This window comes from Tiliqua scincoides, chromosome 4 (assembly GCF_035046505.1).
Source record: "Tiliqua scincoides isolate rTilSci1 chromosome 4, rTilSci1.hap2, whole genome shotgun sequence".
Taxonomy (NCBI): Eukaryota; Metazoa; Chordata; class Lepidosauria; order Squamata; family Scincidae; genus Tiliqua; species Tiliqua scincoides.
Window position 1 is genome coordinate 180,195,204 of NC_089824.1, and position 23,854 is coordinate 180,219,057.

Genomic DNA, 23,854 nt, shown 5'->3' on the forward strand with positions numbered 1-23,854 from the left:
AAACTGGGCCCCACAGTGTTTATGTTAAAGCAACAGGTGTGGAATGCAAAAGATAGCAGGAGAATAGGCAATAGTCTCAGGCCGCACTAACAAGATGGGCCTGAAGTCCTGCCAAGAAATATCTTATCACTCCTTATCACTTATGAAGTCATGTCGGTCTCCACGCCTGTCTTTGAGTATTTTGTGTTATACTGCTGTCTGCTGACTTTTGGAAATTTTGTAATTTTTTAAGCTTTTAAGGTGAAACCCCACCTCTTGCCCATCTCTGATGCAAATTGTAACCAATCAATAATTTGCCCACCTCTTGTCCATCTCTGTTGCAAATTTCAGCCAATGAAATGGCATGAAATAGTCCCCTTTCACATGTGCAAACTGAACAAGTGGAAAGAACAAGTGTGTCATTTCTAAATGTTAACTGAAAGCAGGAGAGACCCATTTGCACATTGAGTGATTTGAGCATTGTGCCTCTTCCATTTCATTTAACATGTGGAGCATTCAAAGACAGTTCTTAGCTTAATTATGAAACATCCTTAACTCAGGTTCACTTTTAGAAGAAGGAGCTGCAAAAGATTCCCATTTTTATCCCATATTTTTCATTGTTGATTTGCAGTCTTCACTGGCCATGTTTATTCCAGTTTAATATTTTCTGATAACACTATCAATTGCTCACTCCAGTCAGGACTAGGCAATGGGATCACTAACACATGTCTGTAGCTGTCATCTTCCAAGATGACAGGTAACATTTTTCCAAAGCATCAAGGTGATTCAAAAGTCTCAAATTCCAGAATCAAAATATCAAACTAATATATATTTCATAAGAGTGAAAAAGTCCATCAATTATACACCCAATATACCTGCACGTCACAGCTCTTGCACTTGAGTTGATAATTACATATGTAATTGCAGCTAAAGTTGATAATAGAACCATGAACAATGCCTTTTCAAACCCAACTAGAAGCCTAAATTCCATTGTTTCAAGGAGACAAAGGCTTAGTTCTCACTGACAAGGGCAAACATGTGTCTGGGTTGTGCTACTTCAAGTTGCACGTGGGGGAAATCACAACTGAAAGCAGTTTCATATGAAAAATCCCATTCACACAGAAGTAGCATGTTAGGGAGAAAGCTAAGGTAGATTTCTTCTCCATGGAACATTCTACTTCTCTGTTTGGAAGAAATTTTTTTGTCATGTGAGCCCCCACCTACAATCTACAGTGGCACACCCCTGACACTGGTTTGCCACTTCAAGGAAAAGTAGACTTTTGCCTTAAATCAGGGGTGTCCAAAGTTTTTGGCAGGAGGGCCACATCAGCTCTCTGACACTGTGTCGGAGGCCGGGGAAAAAAAGAATTAATTTACATTTAAAATTTGAATAAATGTATGTAAGTTTACATAAATATATTAAAGATGAACTTATATGAATGAATGAAGGTCTTGCGATAGCTCAAGGCCTATAGAAGGCCTTGCACAAAGCAAGGCTGGCCTTTCCTTTGCTGCCACTACTGCATCACAGATGTGAGACAGCAAGCAGTGGAGGTAGCCCTCATCCCACAGCTCACGCGAGAGGTCAAACAGTCACCCTCATGCTGACATCAGTTGCGTCGGGCCAGAGCGGGCTCCAACAAATCTCTGGAGGGCCAGAGACTCATTGGAGACTGGGGGCTCCCTGAGGGCCACATTGAGAGGCCTCGAGGGCTGCAAATGGCCCCAGGGCCGGGGTTTGGGCACCCCTGCCTTAAATCATTAGTGAAATTGGGACTGAGGCCCAACTTGGGTAGAAGATTGTGGGTCACAACTCTGAGTAGTAAACTACAGTATCACTTATTTTGTTTATTATTCCATTGTTGGCATCATGAGGAGTTACACTCAAATGTCTAATTCAGACACCTAAGCTTCAAAAAAAAAAAAAAAAAAGACTGAAAATTTAACCTGTTATGAGCATCTCATCAACTTCCTAGTTTGCTGATTCCAGCACAGAAAAAAATAGCTCTTGGCAGATACGCAAATGGAACAGGCATTTGGCCTATTCCATATGACGGCCTCCTGGCCTGTTGGTATTGGTGGCATTTTAGGCTTGATTATTCTAATCCTTCTCCCTGCAGGAAAATTCTGCTCAGATTGTAACAGACCCCAACACACACAGCAGGGACACAACTGCTGAGCACATTCCGGTCTCTTTCCAAATGTTAATAATTGATGACCTTGGGGAAAAGTGGGGGAGGGATAAACAAACAATTTACATTGTATTTTCCCTACCAGGATTTGCATATTTGAGTAGCCATTTGATTACAACATGGTGTCTACATAAACACCAAGCTGCAAACATTGGCAGGATGAGAGATTAGATCAGCCATGTGAACAACCAGCTCCATGAAACTGCCTGATGGCCCAGTGACACTTGGGGAGAGAGATGCTGTTCCTTCCTGGCCAGAAAACTGCTGTGCATGAAAGGGTGCTTCAAAGCACATGCATGTGCTGCCATGTTACAAGGTTGCGATTGGCGGCTGAACTATGGAGAAAAAAAGAAGCCTCCTGTCACAAAGAGCCATCTGCTCCAGCCGCATGCCTGGCTGTCGCACATCATCCCATCTTGCTGCTCAGTGACTCAATTTCAGATTGCCGTACTTGGGTTGAAACATGAAAAGGAACATTTTAGAGGATGTTGTACTTCCAGGCTAGAAGAGTCACAAATGAGGGTTGTTGAGAATCGGAACATATGCAACACAGATTACATTTTTCAAGACGGCCAGAAAGAAAATACATTCGTTTTCAAAGTATGTATAAATCAATGTGTTCAGATCCAAAAGAAAATGCATATAAATTGAACATATGTCACTGCCTTCTGCTGTGTCAGATAACTGGTCCATCTACTCAGGACTGTATAACCCTGAGAGGCATTGCTTTTCTAAGGTTTCACTTAGGAAAGGAACTTTTCCAGTCCCATCTAAACTGAACCTGGGACCACCTACATGCAAAGCATGTTCTCCATCACTGTGCTGCAGCTCCATTTCAAAGCAAACTACCTGTGGTACCTGATGGGCAAGACAGAACCATACTTGTTCCAAAAGCTCCATAACATTTCTATGAATCCATTTGCAACTTGCAAAAAAAAGGCTGTTCTGTCCTCAAGCCCTGCATATATACTCCCACCAACCCCCGTCTCCACCCATCATTAAACCAGCTGTTTAAAGCTGTTGCCAAGACAACAGTCTCCAAAGTCCCTCCATTAAAATGTCTGAATGTAATTTAATTAATTCTCACAGGCCAGCAGGCAATGTGTTGCTAGGCTTGGCATGGTGGCATTTCTTGATCACTGAGACATGACTGACTTGGATTTTCTGGCAAGGACACTTTGTCTTTCCCCTTCTGTAAGCGGATATCAACAATTCCTGATAAAATGACAGATCCTTTTCCTATTCAACCAAGAAGACATGCCACAAGTATACTATAGTGCTAGAGAGAGTTCAGTGCCCTCTTATGCTGCAGATGCTAGCACATCTTAATATTGCTACAAGAATCAGGCTTGCATGTAACATGGTGTAGTCTAGTGACTAAGAGATTGACAGCGCAATCCTAAGCACTGGCTCCGCTAGCACAGCAGCTTCTACTTCAGCCTAGAGTGTCACAAACATAACATAAAGCACATTTGCAATGAGTAGAATTAAGTTGTACTGGTGGAGGTAAGAAAAGCACCAAGTGGTACAGGGGCTTACTAAAGGTGGGGAGGGGGCATTTCAGGCCAGGTAAGGTCAGAGTAGGGGCAGAAAAGACCCAGGAGGGGCAGGATTGGCAGAGGAGGCCTCCACTATATACTATCCTCTCTCCCAGGCCTCAGTGCCCTACATGGAGCTGCTTGGAATTGCACCAGCAAATTTGCTGGAGCAGATCTGAATATCGCCATTGGGCAAGCTGAAGCATTACTTGGGGTAAGGGGGAAAATACCCACTTACCCCAAGGAGACCTCCAGCCTACTCCTTACATGTGGTGGATACAGCATGGGCCACTTGGCTCAGCTATGCTAGCGCAGGTTAGGATTGGGCGGTCCATCACTGAGACCAAGTTTACTTCTGCTATGAACTTAACCATGGTTTAATTTTTGTGAACAAGTCTCTCCCCTTCCCATGGGTTATAATGTTCCCTGTCCTCCTCCTCCCCTGTTCCAAAATAAAATGAAAGAAAAGCTTACACTTTTATTTTAAAAATAACCACAATTTCCTGTTAGAGTAACTGGCCCACCTCACCCCAGCACTGTCTGTTCTAGTGGCTGTCTGCTGGTATTCCCTGGCATCTTTTTAGATTGTGAGCCCTTTTGGGACAGGGAGCCATTTAGTTATTTGATTTTTCTCTGTAAACCGCTTTGTGAACTTTTAGTTGAAAAGCGGTATATAAATACTGTTAATAATAATAATAATTTCAGGGAACTATGGTTAATTCTAACTATGGATTCTTCAAACAAACCAGGGTCAAACTATGATTTGACAGGCTGGTTTTAAGAAGTCACAGTTAAAACTAACCACACCTCTCTGAGTTTGGACATAAGAAGGAAGTGTAGTTTGTTTTTAAAAAGAGAGGAGGGGAGTCTGTGAGAGAGAACAGGCAATTATCCAAACCACCTATTTTAAATGGTTACCTGAACCCACTCACTGAAGCCTCTCTCCATCTTGCTTCAGACTACCTCCAGATGGGGAGAATACTGATCTACTGTACAGGATTGTTGTAAGGATTACAACAAATTTGAGCCCTTCTGAACATCTGAAAGCACTGCAGAATTGCCAGATAATGCTTTTACAGTGCCTGGCACATAAAATGATACTGATAAATAACCACAGTTCTTCTGACCAGTATCCCATGACTATCAAAGACAAGGACTGCTTCTAAGGCAGGGGTTCCCAAACCCCGGCCCGGGGGCCACTTGCGGCCCTCAAGGCCTCTCAATGCGGCCCTCAGGGAGCCCCCAGTCTCCAATTAGCCTCTGGCCCCCTGGAGATTTGTTGAAGCCCGCACTGGCCCAACGCAGCTTCTCTCAGCGTGAGGGCGACTGTTTGACCTCTCGTGTGAGCTGTGGGATGAGAACTCCCTCCACTGCTTACTCTTTCACATCTGTGATGCAGCAGAGGCAGCAAAGGAAAGGCCAGCCTTGCTTTGTGCAAGGCCTTTTATAGGCCTTGAGCTATTGCAAGACCTTCATTCATTCATATAAGTTCATCTTTAATATATTCATTTATGCAAACTTATGTAAATTTATTCAAATTTTAAATGTAAATTAATTCTTTTTTTTTTCCTGGCCCCCGACACAGTGTCAGAGAGCTGATGTGGCCCTCCTGCCAAAAACTTTGGACACCCCTGTTCTAAGGCATAGGCCACAGCTGGGTACAAAGGCATTTGCAAGAAGATGTAGCTTTTAAAGTTTTCACTGATGAAATCCAGAATGTACAGTTTTAAAAATGTCAGTGTGATTGCTCTACCTTCTCCAGAGTAGTGGTTCTCAAACTTTTTAGCACTGGGATCCACTTTTAGAATAACAATCTGTCGGGACCCACCAGAAGTGATGTCATCAATCTATTTTTTAATTAATTTTTTAATTATTTTCCAAAATAAAAACAAATATAAACAAACACATAACACACACAAAAAAACCACAAAAACACACCGTTGAAGGGTGCAGGCAATCATATATCTATATATCTAATCAATCAATCCATATCTTCTAATCTTGTTCTAGTTTAACCTCTTAATATTTATCTATCATATCATATCCTGTATAATATATCATGTAAACAATATATTCATCTAAATGCCCTATCTTATAGATCTACAACTTCATTTTCAACCAAGCATAAAATGGTCTCCATTGCTCTATCTGTGTCGGTTTACGCTGTAGATCCAAAATCTCTGGAAGCCTATCCATTTAAGTGATGTCATCAATCTAGAAGTGATGTCATGGCTGGAAGTGACATCATCAAACAGGAAAATTTTTAACAAACTGAGACTGCAATCCTAGCCAAACCTACTCAAGAGTAAGCCCCACTGACTATCATTGTTAAAAGCATATACATAGTAGCCTGTTAAAAGTACAGATCTGTAACATTTCTCCAAATGCAGTCGCACATCATGGTAGCATCAAGTCTAATATATTAAAAATAAAATATTGAAATGAATGGGGACCCACTTGTGAAATTCACTCGCAACCCACCTAGTGGGTCCCAACCCACTAAAGATATAAACAGTTCTTATATTTCAGAGGGTCTCATAGGTGCATTTAGATGAACAGCTGTTACCCAATGACTGTTCTGAATGGCACCCCATGGCACCTTCACAAAGCACGACATTTGTCTAAACCAGAGCTATTCAAACTGGGGCGTTACAACACCCCAGTCAGGCAGCCCTGGCCTCTGCCCCCTTACGGGGCAGGAGGGAGGCAGCAACGTGATCCTTAGCAAACGTCCTACACGAGAAAGCACATCTCAAGTGAGGCACGAAAGTAGAGTTACTTGTTGTATTTATAATCTACAGCTTCCAAGTAATGCAGGTGGCATACACTTTATCATCACAACAACACTGTGAGGTAGGTTAAGCTACTTTAAACAGCAAGCTTCATGGCTGAGCAAGGCTTAGAACCTGGACTTTACAGTCTGAAATTTTAACATCTATTCACACCATTATTCCATCCGGCCCAGTATTGCTTCACTGACTGGCAAGCAGCTTTCCAGGATTTCAGATGGGGATCTTTCCCAAGCCTAGCTGGAGAGGCCAGGCACTAAACCTGGAATCTTTTACATGCCAGTAATGTACACAATCATTGAGCAATGCCCCCTCCCCTTTACATAATTGTTAATAAAACTTTTCCATTAAAAAATACAAGAAGCTTAAGAATGAAAATATAGAGATACAGTATAGAAAACCAATGTCTAGATTGTTGTGTGAGGTGAAAGACTCTTGAATCACCCATTACTATCTAGACATGTGTTTCACATAGATTCCTACCATCTGGAAATAACATCTATGAATTTTATAGTATATGAAGCAATCCTTAGTCATGAACAAGGACTAAGAGGGGGAAAAAAGAGACTAAGGGTAGAGCTAAAGAACATTTGCATGCATAGAGACTATTTGATGTGTTGGACAATGCTCCCTTGTGCTTGCCACCCACAGCCAAATCAAACACAGGCTGAGTATCCAAAATTCTAAAATTCAAAACGCTCCAAAATCTGAAACTTTACCACCCCGTGGAGGCCAGTCCCACCTCAATGCACTGAGCAGAGCGAAGTTCATTTTCCTGTCCCTGTCTGTGTGAGAAACAAGGGTTAAAGGTGAAAAAGTGGCTATAGATCTGAAAGGAACAAGGAAAGGTGTGAACAGAAGCTCTGGATATATGATCATAGACAGATGTAGGAAGAAGAGTGTTCAGGGAGACTAGGCACTTCCAGTTATAAATGATTACATTTGCCTTCCTTAATGAACTAGTTAAATAATATTTATTTTCAGAGGCTCTCCACTAAGCAATAAACAACTTTGCAAGGAGCATAAAAGAATCAAAAGGAATCAATGTGACCTGCTGAATTTTGAACAAATTTACCTGGAAAAGGAATACACTGCAGGTTAGTAGAAATCCACAAAGAGCAATTTATGAGAAGGATGGAGAAGAAGCCCTACCCTGGGACTCAGCTGTGAGTCTAAGAAGTCTCCTGGGATGGAGGGAGCTTGTTTCCTCAATCAATGCTGATGTGTGTTTGCAAATACAGCTTGAAAAGAGCCTAACAACATAATCTGCAAATCCAAATATCAGCGCCAGCTCAGAGCAGTCAAGGCCAGCAAAACACTTGCACGTGACCAAGCAGAATGCATTCTGATTTGGAAATTTCAGTTCTTCAAAGGCAACATGGAGATTTGTCTGGCTAATACCCCTACAATGCAGACTACAGGCATAAGCTCTGCATTATTTTAAGAGCTTAGAAAAATACCATATTGTGTCATGTATATGTTGCAGAGTAGCATCCCTGATGATACTGTCTGATCCGTTCAAGGCTCTAATACAACACAGCACCCGCTCCCTTTTTGTACTGATTCTCCTGCTCAGTATTTTACTCACCATTGCAACTGTCATTGTAACTAAGCTATGATGGGTCTGTGTTTCTTTCCAGTTCCTCTCCACAGGCTCTCATTAAAGGGTGTTAAAGACTCTTTGTGGGAACTTTCCATGATTAAATTACCTGTCTTTTTTCATTATGAATTCTTCAGTGAGACAGAATCTCATGACAAAGTGTTTGGTGCTGGAAAAAAATAGCTGAATATGTGCTTGCACACCAAGTCTCACATTCTGAAAGCAGCAAGGCCTATTTCTCTTATTCCTAGAGAAACCATTTCCCATGGGTTCAGAAGTACAGGCAGGTACGATACTTCATGATGTGAGGATCTAGTCTGGCATTTTGACCAGCTGCATTTGTTATCTGCTGTGTTGCTCACTCCAGCAACACCTTCCCTGCATAGCCTTGGCCCAGGTTATACTGTATATAGAGGAAGGATCTGAAAACTTGTATCAGTCTTAAGGGTTTCTTCAAGCATGCTGAAAACATACTTGCAGGGCAGCTAATTTTGCAGTGTCGCAAACTAGTGCAAAGGAGCACTACATGAAAAGGCTGAAGGGATGCCAACATGCAAAAGGGGAGAATTCTGACACTGCCTCTGATACTGACCTGCAAAAAGCAGTCCACCTCTCAGTTGAGCTTTGGTTTGTAACAGTACTGGGAGGGCTTGGGCTCTGCCGAAAGCCAGAAAGGATGCTCTGGGGCACCCATGAACTCCTAGTTGCCTATTACTCATTGCTGAATCAACTATTCCACTGGCTATTTGTTTACACTGGTCTGTCCTCTGCTGATTTCAAAGCCTAATACAACAGTATTTGTTGTTCCACAACATGAAAAATTAGTTTTTCTACAGAAGGAAAACCAAAAAAAAAAAAGCATAGAGGGCAGGAAGAAGAGCAGCCTTTCCCCCTCTGCTCTTTTGGCAACTGACAACAAGGATGCAATAAATAAAAATGGTTAGACCCTATTTTCTGGTCAGTTGGCAACCCTAACAGAATCATTGGGGGGTGGGGGGAGGTCAGCTGGTCTGATGTGCCACCTCTATGCAAGAGTACCCAGCCACAGGTTCTTTACACTCTGCACAATCTAGATACTGTATCAGTGTGCACATACAGTAATTCAAGCAGGTTAGCTAAAACATATACACACCATGTTTATCCAACCTGATCTACAGAAAAAATTCCTTCTCAGCCTGTATCCCAATAATATTTAATCAGATTCTGCATTGTGCATCACCAGAACTTTGATGGTTGTGTCACTTCAAGCATCCACTGCAACAATGCTCAATATCATGTCTTTAGCTGACACAGTTCCTGCAACCCAAGAGGAAAGGAAGAGGGGGAAGATCGCATGTTTTAAAAACCCGTTGTGTCTGTGCCTTGTAAATAAAAATCAAAACATAAAGTTACCCCTCTCTGTCACAGTCTTCAGTATAGAGATGTGGAGCTTTGGGGAGCAATGGAATCTGGCCTCTCTCCTACAATTTCAAAGCTCATTGAGATTGCCATCTAAATACTATCACTAGTACAAAAGGAACGCCCAACCCCATAAATGGCTGGAGCAGTTTCCCCAGCTCACCCTGTGCTCTGGGACATTAAGGAGCAATACTGATATGATATGATTTACTACCCTGTCTCCCATGTGGGAAGCTTCTCCCGTGTGGGAAATTAAAGTGAAATACTAATCCTATTAAGCATCTTCCCCTTAAATCACGGATATATCCACGAGGAAATTAATGACAACTTTTTACACACATATTCAATTCAAATCAGCGAATCCAATTAACCGTGTTACCTGGAGGCCCCCTAGTCTCAGCATCTCTGTCACATTTCTACTATTTAGCACTAAATTATGCTGGAATGAAGTTATTCTCAGTGGACACCATCTTCATTTGTTGTTGTGAGGGCATTGGCGAATGGGTTCATTTTCTAAAGGTCACCAATAGGTCATATGAGAACAGCTCTGTGAGAATCTATTGTATTGGAAAAGAGAGTAGCATATGCAGCAAAGTTCTCTCTCCAAAACTGTATGGAAATCTACAGACACAGAAGCTATCTCATGGCCTTAGAGATTAAAACACATCACTCAGGCATTTTAACAAGAAAGGAAGATGAACCAAACCTCTAAGGAAGGGTGCTATCAACTGAGTGGGGAAGCTTTCATTTTATGACCATAGTGGAGGAGTTCCAACAGCAGGTCTGCCCAAATTGTTGTTAAATAAAGAAATAAGTAAATAATGTCCTCGGCAAAATATGCTCTAACATGCAGAGAACTGCTGGATTTTTGCTCTCCATGCCTCTGTAACAGGTAAAAGATCCCTACCAGAAAAGGCCCATAAACAGCTTTGTTTGGAATCGTTGAAATGGCTGATGAACAAAGCAAAGCTCAACACTGAACTGGCAAGCACCAAGCCAACCCTCACACTACAGTCTTACTGATCCTTACCCCAGAGTAAGGTCAGTAACCCCAGTGCAGAGTGAGACATGTAGAACTCCTGTCTAAATAAACCTACCCAGGAATTCACTTTTAATCTTTCTTTGGGCATAGATTGGCCAATGAACAATAGGTTGGGGTACCGGAGAAAAGGCTGGTAGCTGTTTTACCTCTGTTCCATCAACAGGAGTTCAGGCCAAACACTTTTGGCACCTGAATCAGCATCTTACAGACAACCCCATCTCCCCTCCCAATGTTGTTCTCCCCCCCCCAACATACAAAGTACACCATACTCACTCCAGAACCCCTGTGCCTTTTCCCCTCGTGCACACCATGAGAATGAGAGAGCCCATTCCCTTCCTCTTCTCACCAATGGCTTGCATATTCCTGTTTTTCTTATCTCAGTCAGCCCACTACTCCTATTCTGCCAAATAAAGAGTGTCAGGATGAGTGAGGACTAGAAAACAGGGAATGGGGGGTTAGCAGAGATATGGTTGCTCTACATAGGGTGGCTATCACTTCATTCACCCCCCCTTCCCTTTTCATAGCTCGTCAGGGAGAAGGCACATAGTGGCAGTTGCAACTCTCTGTGAGATCTCAGACCCCAGCTAGGACATTTGGAGGCAATAGCAATGGGGGATACATTCCACCTTTCCTCCTAATGCGCTGACTGGACAATTATAGCTCCTTGTAGGACTCTCACTGCAGGGGTTTGTTGCAGGTGCAGTTTTTCACAGCATGGAGATAATATGATCACCTGCTAATTGCTGTAGAGCAAACTGCTGTCCAAGTGGCTGGTTCTTTGTTTTCTCACGGCTGAAGATGAATAACTTCAGCTTCCAACCCTATTCTAGCCTCTCTCCTGAATTCCTGTTTGTAGCTTAAATACAATTCCTGAATTCCTGTTTGCAGCTATCAGGGTGCTGCCTGTGACACCGACCACTCGCTGGTGTGCAGCAGAGTGAAACTGCAAACAAAGCGACTGTATCACACGAAAAGGGAAGGAAGACCTCGCATTGATACGAGCAAGACCCGGGATCAGAGAAAAGTGGAGGAATTTGCACGAGCGCTTGAGGAATCTCTTCCAGGCCCAGTCGATGCAAACGCATCCAACAGATGGGAACATTTCAAGAATGCCGTTTACAACAACGCCTTGTCCATATTTGGCAAGAAGACCAACAAGACGGCAGACTGGTTTGAAGCCCACTCTGAGGAGTTGACACCAGTCATTGAGGAAAAGAGGAGAGCATACAAGGCCTGTCCCAGTGAGCGCAACCTGCAGGTCCTCCGAACTGCTCGCAGCAAAGTCCAACAGACTGCCAGGAGATGTGCTAACGACTACTGGCTCCAGCTCTGTTCCGAGATACAGATAGCAGCTGACACGGGCAACATCAAGGGAATGTATGATGGTATCAAGCAGGCCCTAGGTCCAACACAGAAGAAAATTGCCCCTCTGAAGTCTGCAACAGGCGAGGTCATCCAGGATCAGGCGCAGCAGATGGAACGCTGGGTGCAGCACTACTCTGAGCTATATTCCAGAGAAAATGTAGTCACCGAAGAAGCGCTGAACAACATTGAGTGCCTGCCTGTGCTGGAGGAGCTTGACAGTGAACCAACTCTAGAAGAACTTCACGTGGCCCTGGACTCCTTTGCCTTTGGCAAGGCACCTGGAAAAGACAGCATCCCTGCTGAAGTCCTAAAGTGCTGCAAAGAGATCATCACCACTGAGCTGCATGAAATCCTTTGTCTCTGCTGGAGAGAAGGTGGAGTACCTCAAGACATGAGGGATGCAAACATCATCACGCTGTACAAGAACAAAGGCGACAGGGGTGACTGCAACAACTACCGTGGCATCTCTCTCCTTAGCGTTGTAGGAAAGTTGTTTGCCTGAGTTGCACTAAAGAGGCTCCAGGTACTTGCAGAGAGCGTTTATCCAGAATCACAGTGTGGATTCCGAGCCAACAGGTCCACCACTGATATGGTATTCTCCCTTAGACAACTGCAGGACAAATGCAGGGAACAACGACAGCCACTCTTTATAGCCTTCATAGATCTCACGAAGGCTTTCGACCTGGTCAGCAGGGATGGCCTCTTCAAGATTCTCCCCAAGATTGGATGTCCACCCAGGCTCCTCAGCATCATCAGATCCTTCCACAAGGACATGAAGGGCACTGTTGTCTTTGATGGCTCCACATCAGACCCCTTTGACATCCGAAGCGGCGTGAAGCAAGGCTGTGTTCTTGCACCAACCTTGTTTGGGATCTTCTTCACTGTCCTGCTGAAGCAGGCCTTTGGAACTACAACAGAAGGCATATATCTCCAGACCAGATCAGACGGAAAGCTCTTCAACCTCTCCAGACTGAGAGCAAAGTCCAAAGTCCAGCTGAAATGTCTGCGTGACTTCCTCTTTGCCGACGATGCAGCTATCACTACCCACTCTGCCAAAGATCTCCAGCAGCTCATGGATTGTTTTAGCAAGGCCTGCCAAGATTTTGGACTGACAATCAGCCTGAAGAAAACACAGGTCATGGTTCAGGATGTGGACTCACCTCCCTGCATTACAATCTCTGCGCATGAACTGGAGGTTGTCCATGACTTTGTGTACCTTGGCTCAACGATCTCCAACACTCTTTCTATTGATACCGAGCTAAACAAGCGCATCGGTAAAGCAGCTACCACGTTTTCCAGACTCACAAAGAGAGTCTGGTCCAACAAGAAGCTGACGGAACATACCAAGATCCAGGTCTACAGAGCTTGCGTCCTGAGTACACTTCTGTACTGCAGCAAGTCATGGACTCTTCACTCACAACAGGAGAGGAAACTGAATGCTTTCCACATGCGCTGCCTCCGACGTATTCTCGGCATCACCTGGCAGGACAAAGTTCCAAACAACACAGTCCTGGAACATGCTGGAATCCCTAGCATGTATGCACTACTGAAACAGAGACGCCTGCGTTGGCTTGGTCATGTTGTGAGAATGGATGATGGCCGGATCCCAAAGGATCTCCTCTATGGAGAACTCGTGCAAGGAAAGCGCCCTACAGGTAGACCACAGCTGCGATACAAGGACATCTGCAAGAGGGATCTGAAGGCCTTAGGAGTGGACCTCAACAAGTGGGAAACCCTGGCCTCTGAGCGGCCCGCTTGGAGGCAGGCTGTGCAACATGGCCTTTCCCAGTTTGAAGAGACACTTGGCCAACAGTCTGAGGCTAAGAGGCAAAGAAGGAAGGCCCATAGCCAGGGAGACAGGCCAGGGATAGACTGCACTTGCTCCCAGTGTGGAAGGGATTGTCACTCCCGAATCGGCCTTTTCAGTCACACTAGACGCTGTTCCAGAACCACCTTTCAGAGCGCGATACCATAGTCTTTCGAGACTGAAGGTTGCCAACTACTAATCTTGCAGGTAGTTCATACCTCCAGCTCAGGGCCACTCCTTACAAAACATTTGCATTTGAATGCAGAAAACCATTCCAGAAAGGTACATTTATTGTGTCAGATTATAAATTCACATGCATATACAATATTGCTGTTTTCTTCTTGAAAGATCTATGTACGGATCTGCCAACTAGGGTGGCATCAGAGATCAGCCAGGGTGGACACAGGCTAGGGTCTATCTGGCCAGCCCAGTCCTCCAAATCACCCACTACTGGTCAGCTGCTGTAAATCCCCACCCCCCAATAATAATAATAATAATAATAATAATAATAATAATAATAATAATAATAATAATAATAATAATAATAATAATATACAGTATTTATATACCGCCTTTCTTGGTCTTTATTCAAGACTTTATTCAAGGCGGTTTACACAGGCAGGCTTATTAAATCCACACAGGGATTTTTACAAATTGAAAGAAGGTTCTCTCTTTCAAGAACCACCACATTCAAGGTGTTACACTCCGATCTGGTTTAACATTCTGGCCTCCATCCTCCCACGCTCCGAGCAGATGGAACAGCTCAGCTGCAGCTTGCCAGCTGCTTCAAGGTCGCACGGTGCCGGTGGCCTCGAACTGGCGACCTTGTGGATGTTAATCTTCAGGCAAATGGAGGCTCTACCCTCTAGACCAGACCTCCTGCCCAATTCAACAATGGGGAGGGTGGAAACCACAGCTGCCTGCTATCTCTGCTAAGTGGGGGGGAGCAGTGCAGAGTTTTACAATGGGGCCTCCAGCAACCTGACCTGGCACTGCCTAAGGGCCATTGCTTACCTCTATTTTAACCTATTTTTGTCTGGCCCACAGGTATACACATTTGGTCCCTGTTGCATATATGCAATATTGGGCAAAAATGGCTTAAAGAAATGCAGTTTAGGGCACAATCCTAACCAACTTTCCAGCACTGGAATAACTGTGCCAGTGGGGCATGTGCTGTATCCTGCAGTTGGTGGGCAGTCAGGGAAGCCTCCTCAAGGTATGGTAATGTTTGCTCCCTTACTCATAAGTTGCATTGCCCTTATGTCGGTGCTGGAAAGTGGGTTAGGATTGCACCCTTAGAGACATATGCTCCATTTATAATAACTTTTTGTGTGTGGGGCAAGGGTTTCCACTGAAGTATAAAATATATCATACGAAATAGTCCTTCAGATGGCTGAGGAAGGCCTCATTAGTTCTCCTAGGAAACTACCTGGCATTGAAGGACACACTTCTGCAAAGACTTTCAGCAAGCCCTGACAGGCAGATTCTATCATGGTAGTGATGTTGGTTTTCTGAGAAACTGAGAAAGCCCAGAATGTTTGAAGAAAGGAGGCAGGAGGCTGAAAATCAAGGACTGAAGGTAATGGTGGGTGAAGGCAGAATCAGAGGCAACCCTGAGAAAAGTATGAGTTGAGAAAAAGAAAAGACAAGAAAAAGGGAATATGAATGGAAATCTCAAACAGGATCTAGAGAGAGAAAAGACAGGAGCTATATATTTTTAGACGGAGAGAGAAAGCTACAAATTTCCCCATATATTATTTGAACTCCCCAGTCAAATATCAAGCTACAGGTTTCTAGTTTTGTTTTATTAAACTATTATGTAGGTATGTTTTTTCTACAGAAAGTTTATTCTTCAAGGCATCAGACTGCAGTCAAGACTGGGGCCATTTGTTTAGGCAAGGGTAGAAGCTATTAAAAACAACATGGTTGCCAGAGTGATACAGTAGCAAGCATGTAGGACTAGGACTCTGCAGAAGTGCACGTGGCCTCTGGGAAACCAAGTGCCTTGGGAACAAAGTGCCAGGTAATGCACTGCGAGTTTAGCATCTGTGGGAGTTCAGCAGCAGGGCGAGGAAGCCAGCACCCCAGACACGGCACTTCTCTTCCCTTGAGAAGAGGGCAGCAAACCAGTGTAGGGTTTTTTAAGTACCCCTAAATAAAAAAAAAAAAAAAAGCTATGCAGTCAGACAGCCAGCAGCAGGGTGGGGGCTATCCAGTGTTTTGCATCGAGTGCCACATGTATGTCTATAAGCCTCTGGGGCATAAGTCATGGGTGTGTCCTCGGTGCAAGGAGTTCCAGAGTCTCAGGGAACATGTCCGTTCCCTTGAAGCCTTGGTGGCCGACCTGGAGAAGCAGAGGCAGGCGGAGAAGGACCAAGGGAAGACTTCCGGGGATGATCAGGCTTCATCCCACCCTCAGGCACGCAGCTCCTCAGCTGCCTGGGTGGGAAGTCTCGGGGCTGGAGGACCTCATCCTGGAGAGGAGGGAAACAATCCCCTGCGGGGACCCCTTCTCCAGGGAACGGGCCCGTATCTGAATGCACTCAGGATACTCCTCGGCGTGAGGGGGGTCAGGACTTCTGGTAGTGGGGGATTCGATTATCAGAAACATAGAGAGGGGGGTTTGTGACAGATGTGAGGACCGCATAGCGACTTGCCTGCCTGGTGCGAAGGTTGCGGACATCACTTCTCATCTAGAGAGGCTGGTAGACAGTGCTGGGGAGGAGGTAGCAGTTGTGTTGCATGTCGACACCAACGACGTGGGCAAGTGTAGCCGGGAGGTCCTGGAGTCCAAATTTAGGCTATTGGGTAGGAAGCTGAAAGCCAGGACCTCAAAGGTAGCATTCTCTGAAGTGCTACCTGTTCCACTCGCAGGGCCAGCTAGGCAAGCAGAGATCGGGATCTCAATGCATGGATGAGACAGTGGTGTAGGGAGAAGGGGTTTAGATTCCTTAGGCACTGGGGAACGTTTTGGGACAAGCGGGGCCTGTACAAGAGAGACGGGCTTCACTTGAACCAGAATGGAACCAGACTGCTGGTGCATAACATTAAAAAGGTGGCAGAGCAGCTTTTAAACTGTTCCCCGGGGGAAAGCCGACAGGAGCTGAGGGGCATCCGGTTCATGACTCCTCATCCCTATGGGACGAGGATGGGGAAGTTAGAGAACAACAAGGCAAAGACAGAGTAGGAGAAGAAATTGGGAATGGTAGCATGATGGAATGTAATAGATGGTTTGGCACAGTGAGAGGATGCGCGGACAAAGGAGCTAATAAGCAGCCCATCCTGGGGCATTCCATGTACAAATGCTTTTATGCAAATGCCCAAAGTTTCCAAGCAAAAATGGGAGAACTGGAATGTCTGGTGACTAGGGAAAACAATGACATAGTGGGCATAACGGAAACCCGGTGGAATGCGGAAAATCAGTGGGATACCACAATCCCAGGCTATAAACTCTACAGGAGGGACAGGGAGGGGTGTGTTGGAGGTGGGGTGGCTGTTTATGTTAAGGAAGGGATAGAATCCAGCAAAGTAGAGATTGAAGGCGTATCTGACTCCACCGTAGAATCTCTGTGGGCTAAATTACCAGACCTGAGGAGTGATGTAATACTGGGGGTGTGCTCCAGACCAGAAACTGGAAGGGGACCTTGAAATGAGGAAACAGATCAGGGAGGTGACAAGGAGGGACAGGGTTGTAATCATGGGGGACTTCAATTATCCTTATATTGACTGGGTCAATTTGTGTTCTGGTCACGAAAAGGAGACCGGATTCCTTGACATGCTAAATGACTGTGCCTTAGAGCAGCTAGTCATGGAGCCCACCAGAGGACAGGTGACCCTGGATTTAATATTGTGTGGTACTCAGGACGTGGTTAGAGGTATCAATGTTACGGAGCAATTGGGGAACAGTGATCATGCTGTGATCCGTTTCGACATGCACGTCAGGGGAAGAATACCCGGAAACCTCTCTCAAAAACCCTTGACTTCCGACGAGCGGACTTCCCTCAAATGAGGAGGCTGGTTAGAAGGAATGTGAAAGGGAAGGTAAAAAGAGTCCAGTCTCTACAGAGAGCATGGAGGTTGCTCAAATCAACAGTAATAGAGGTCCAGCGGAAGTGTATATCGCAAAGAAAGAAGGGCTCTACTAAGACCAGGAGGGTGCCCACACGGCTAACGAGCCAAGTTAGAGAGACTGTAAAGGGCAAGGAAACTTCCTTCCGTAAATGGCAGTCTTGCCCTAAGGAGGAGAATAAAAAGGAACATAAACTGTGGCAAAAGAAATGTAAGAAGGTGATACAGGAGGCCAAGAGAGACTATGAGGAACACATGGCCAGCAGCATTAAGGGGAATAATAAAAGCTTCTTCTAATAAAATGTTAGAAGCAGGAAACCCGCCAGAGAAGCAGTTGGCCCTCTGGATGGTGAGGGAGGGACGGGGCAGATAAAAGGAGACTTCGAGATGGCAGAGAAATTAAATGAGTTCTTTGCATCTGTCTTCACAGCAGAAGACCTCGGGCAGATACCGCTGCCCGAATGGCCCCTCCTGACCAAGGAATTATGTCAGATAGAGGTTAAAAGAGAAGATGTTTCAGACCTCATTGATAAATTAAAGATCAATAAGTCACCGGGCCCTGATGGCATCCACCCAAGAGTATTAAGGAATTTAAGAATGAAGTTGCTGATCGCTTGACTAAAATATGCAACTTGTCCCTCAAAACGGCCAAGGTGCCAGAAGATTGGAAGATAGCACATGTCACACTGATCTTTAAAAAGGGAAAGAGGGGGGACCTGGGAAACTATAGGCCAGTCAGCCTAATATCTATACCAAGTAAGATGGTGGAATGCCTCATCAAAGATGGAATCTCAAAACACATAGACCAACAGGCCTTGCTGAGGGAGAATCAGCATGGCTTCTGTAAGGGTAAGTCTTGCCTCAGGAACCTTTTAGAATTCTCTGAAAAGGTCAACAGGCACGTGGATGCGGGAGAACCCGTGGACATTATGTATCTGGACTTTCAGAAGGCATTTGACACGGTCCCTCACCAAAGGCTACTGAAAAAACTCCATAGTCAGGGAATTAGAGGACAGGTCCTCTCATGGATTGAGAACTGGTTGAAGACCAGAAAACAGAGAGTGGGTGTCAATGGACAATTTTCACAATGGAGAGAGGTGAAAAGCGGTGTGTCCCAAGGATCTGTCCTGGGACTGGTGCTTTTCAACCTCTTCATAAATGACCTGGAGACAGGGTTGAGAAGTGAGGTGGCAAAGTTTGCAGACGACACCAAACCTTTCCGAGTGTTGAAGACCAGACGTGATAGTGAGGAGCTCCAGAAGGATCTCTCCAAATTGGCAGAATGGGCAGCAAAATGGCAGATGCGTTTCAGTGTAAGTAAGTGTAAAGTCATGCACATTGGGGCAAAAAAATCAAATTTCACATATAGGCTAATGGGTTCTGAGCTGTCTGTGACAGATCAGATCTTGGGGTGGTGGTGGAAAGGTCGATGAAAGTGTCGACTCAATGTGCGGAGGCAGTGAAGAAGGCCAATTCTATGCTTGGGATCATTAGAAAAGGTATTGAGAACAAAACGGCTAATATTATAATGCCGTTGTACAAATCGATGATAAGGCCACGCCTGGAGTATTGTGTCCAGTTCTGGTCTCCACATCTCAAAAAGGATATAGTGGAAATGGGAAAGGTACAAAAGAGAGCGACTAAGATGATTACTGGGCTGGGGCACCTTCCTTATGAGGAAAGGCCACGGCATTTGAGCCTCTTCAGCCTAGGAAAGAGGCGCCTGAGGGGGGACATGATTGAGACATACAAAATTATGCAGGGGATGGACAGAGTGGATAGAGAGATGCTCTTTACACTCTCACATATCACCAGAACCAGGGGACAGCCAAAAAAATTGAGTGTTGGAAAAGTTAGGACAGACAAAAGAAAATATTTCTTTACTCAGCGTGTGGTTGGACTGTGGAACTCCTTGCCGCAGGATGTGGTGACGGCATCTGGCCTGGATGCCTTTAAAAGGGAATTGGACAAGTTTCTGGAGGAAAAATCCATTACGGGTTACAAGCCATGATGCGTATGTGCAACCTCCTGATTTCAGAAATGCGCTAGGTCAGAATGCCAGATACAAGGGAGGGCACCAGGATGAGGTCTCTTGTTATCTGGTGTGCTCCTTGGGGCATTTGGTGGGCCACTGTGAGATACAGGAAGCTGGGCTAGATGGGCCTATGGCCTGATCCAGCGGGGCTGCTCTTATGAGAGAGCCATGTTGAAATCTGCACTCAGCCATGAAGCATGCTGACAACCTTGGGCCAATCACTCTCTCTCAGCCTAACCTATCTCATAGGGTTATTGTGAGGATAATGGGGGTAGGGAGGAGGATAAAGGAGGAGCAGGGGCAGAGAACAATGTATGCCACTCTAAGGAAGGATGATATATGGATGCAATAAATAATTGTCCTATAGATATAGGAGAATGGTTTCCAGATCACAGAGAGTCGATCGCTGTCTTTGCCTCCTATTTAAGAATTTAGCATCACCTGCACAAAAGTCAAGTTTCAAATGGCAAAAGTATTATTTGATCAGAGTGCAAGCTAAGGTACTCTCCAAAGATGAAGTAAACTTGCAGAATTTCTGCCAAAACTATGTAATTTGGAAACATTGCATGAGCATAAGTATAGGAGTATGGGTATAGGGTATGTACTGCATGGGTATAGGGTATGTACTGCAGTAGCTGTCCAAAACCACTACAGCAACCATGAATATTTAAATGTAACTTGGAACTACAGTATAACTAAAAACACAATTGTGCCTGGACTGCAAATCCAGCTTGACATCCCCATCTTTTTCTCACACTGCCGGGCGCAAGAGAAACAAAGCAGCAAACCAGCATGAGGCCAGGCAAGCCTGTCCACCCCAATTTGCAGGCCTAGCCATTTTTTGACATGCCTTCCTTCTTCCTCCCATCCTCTCCCATTTCATGTTTCATGGGCATAGCACTTTCACATCTACAACTGGTTAACTTCCCATCTTGTCCTCACAGCAGTCCCAGCTATCTGGGGTTATGTGAAGAAAAGACATGCATCAGTTGCAGATCGCTACCTCTGAAAAAGAGGCAGTGATGGAGAATGAAAAAGAATGAGAGCTGGGATTCCAATCTGAGAAGCTGGAGAGCAAACTAATGAGGTAAAATTGGAAGGGCAGCACCATTCTCAGCGCTGAGAGCCAGAGAAAAAGGAGCCACAGGGTTTATTTTTATAAGGATTGATGATCCAAATTATTTATAGATTTGAGTCTTTTGTAAGTTCAATACTCATGTCAAAAATGTGTGGCTGTATATTTCTTTTTCTTTCTCTCTCCCTTGCAGACACACAGCTCCCAACTCCCGTCCTTGGAAATGTTAACTAAATGTTCAAAGTCTCAACTCAGCAGCCTGGAGCTCCCTAGAGGAAGGCTCACTGTCTGACCCTAAATGCCAAGATAATTGTAGGGGAGGACAGAAAACTTAAACTTTCTCCCCCACGCTGCTGTCTTGCCTGCTGAGGCTGTACTGGAAATGGATGGTGGTGGGTATAGCTTTCTGCTTCACAAAATTTTGCCTTTGAAACAGAACCCCAGGATGATTCATTTACTAGTTCGCTTCTGAGAAAATTTCAGTACCATACAGCCCTTTGCTCTGATGCAGGCATGCTTTTGTGCAACAGCAAACAAGGACCAGCCTGCAAGAACAACTGGCTCTCTCAGTATATGGGCCAAGCATTATTTGACAGCTGAACTGTCCTTGTGGTAAAGCAGTTGTGTGACTGTGGCCGCAATCCGAACCAACTTTCCAGCACTGACATAAGGCAATGCAACTCCAAGATAAGGGAACAAACATTGCCTTACCTTGAGGAGGCCTCCAGGACTGCCCCCCAACTGCAGGATGCAGCACCTGCCCCACTGGCACAGCTATGCCAGTGCTAGAAAGTTGGTTAGCACTGCACCTTGCATCTCCCATGGTACAGCTGTAATGGTGTGCCACATGGATGTGTGTGAGTGTGCCTGTGTGGCTAGAGATGCATGTATCTTTATGGGCTTTAGACTGTTAAGTTGTTGTTTTGTACTTTGCTTTTTTGCCACCTAATGGCAGAGGATGCAATCTACATACATTAAGGAGATAATTTATCCCTCGCTCCCCTGCTGCTATAAGAAATGTTCAGCAGCAATGTAGAGATTTCTCTATGCAACAGTTGTAAATCTATGTGCAAATCTAAGTCCCTCTGCTGAATTTCAGGTTGTAATCCCCTTGGAGCAGGGACCTAGCCTCTTCTAGTTTTTTGTAAAATGCCATGCTCACTGACAGTACTATATAAACCATTATACAATTGAGGCATGTGGCATCTATCTTGCAGAGGCAGTCCCAAGCAGCCTCCACATGGATGTGCAAACCGGCCCTAAGGAAAAATCTACTGACTGACGCTCCTTTGCCATCACCAGTAAAATGTTTTCCACAGAAATGATGCTAGGCAAATTGCTGCACAACACATCCTAACCGAAAAGCTATCATGGGCAGTATCTCCATTTTCTTAACATTTCAGAACAGTGGCAGGATAATAGCCTTACGTAATTGATCTCATAGGGATTTTGGCAAGATAAAAGGCTAAAGTAATCATGCTGTTTCCATTTGAAAAATTCCAGACAAGGATAGTAAGCCAGCATGAGGCCGGATCCTATCCCTCTTCTTCTCCACACCATTACACTCCTTGGTTCTGTGCCAGCAAAATAGAACCATGGAGCCCCACAGAGGAAGCAGAAGCTTTCCTTATTCTGAGGAGACTTCTGCTACTACTCCCTTATCACAGGATGGGGCACACACCTCCTTGGCACATATGAATCAGTGGGGGGAAATTTTGTTAGAATGGTGGACTTAGAGCCCAATCCTGAAGCCCATAGCACCAGTGGTGCACATGTACTGCTGGCTCTAACTGTCATAAACATTCTGTAAGACATGCTTACGGCACCAGGGGAGGAGGAAGCGCCAGTGCTGGGCCAGCACCAGTATGTGCTGAGCCTAAGTGCTGTGTGAATGGCTGGCCAGTGCTCCTCCACCATTGGCCAGTGGTAAGATTTTTGGGAGGGGGGGGGAGAGGGAGAAGTGGGTGGAATGGGTTGGAGGGAGAGTAATATTTGGCCAGGAGGGGTGTGGAGACAGCAACAGCCTCTGCCGCTGCATCCTAACCCCCCTCCTGGGCCAGGTGACCTGACATGGGTCTCCTCGCCTCTGCCTCCACTCAAATGTGGGTGCAGAGCTGACGAGACCCATTGGCAGTCGTGCCGAGGGAGCAAATGCTCATTTACGCTGAGGAGACCCTGGTGGTAGCTTCAGAGTCCAATTTGGCACTGAGGCATTCAGGATTGGGCTGTTAATATAGGTTACCAATATTTACCTCTGGGCAACAACATAGCTGTATATATGATTTTCAGATACAGAAAACAAGACAGCGAGAGAGCGAAAAGGTTTTGTATAAAGTGCTTGTTTCATATATATTTTTTAATTATCTGCATTTGTTAGCTTCCTGGGGCATCTCTTTTAGGAGGGGAAAGGTGAGGTACAAATCTTTTCAGAGAAATAAAAGTATGAGAACTACAATACCAGCCCAGATGTCAAGCACTAAGACAGCAATTTCTCTCTCCCTTGCTCCATGCTAAAACAGGGCATTCTGAGAAAGCTATAATTCAATTCCTTCTAGCAGGTGATGTAGAGCATACAACCCTCTCAGTCGCACAGTTCCTAAATTTGAGTAATTTGAATCCAGCCAAGCTTTCTGTAGCAAGTAATCACTGAGTACATTAAATCTTTGGCAATATCTGCAGAGTAACTGATTGTTTTGTTTTTTAAATAATACATGTTTGTATGTAAAATGTATTGTACGTTTATATCTGTGTGTACACGTAGGTGTGCACATATACATATATTTGTGTACTTTATATTATAGTCTCTCTACGGTTTCCGTACAGAGTCTTCACCTACCAAATGTTTATGCCTAATAAAGGTTGACTTGACTTGACTTGACTACAATACCAGGATCCACCAACTGGGATTATTTTAATGTTTGTCTGATTAAGAACTGGTCTTCAATCAAGTTGTCTAAGCATTAATA

General features: G+C 44.8%; 1 protein-coding gene across 5 annotated transcripts in view; it reads right to left on the bottom strand.

The window, feature by feature from the left end:
• Positions 1 to 23,854, bottom strand: part of PLXNA2 (plexin A2) — a 481,295-nt gene that overhangs the window by 284,859 nt on the left and 172,582 nt on the right. The window lies entirely within an intron of this gene.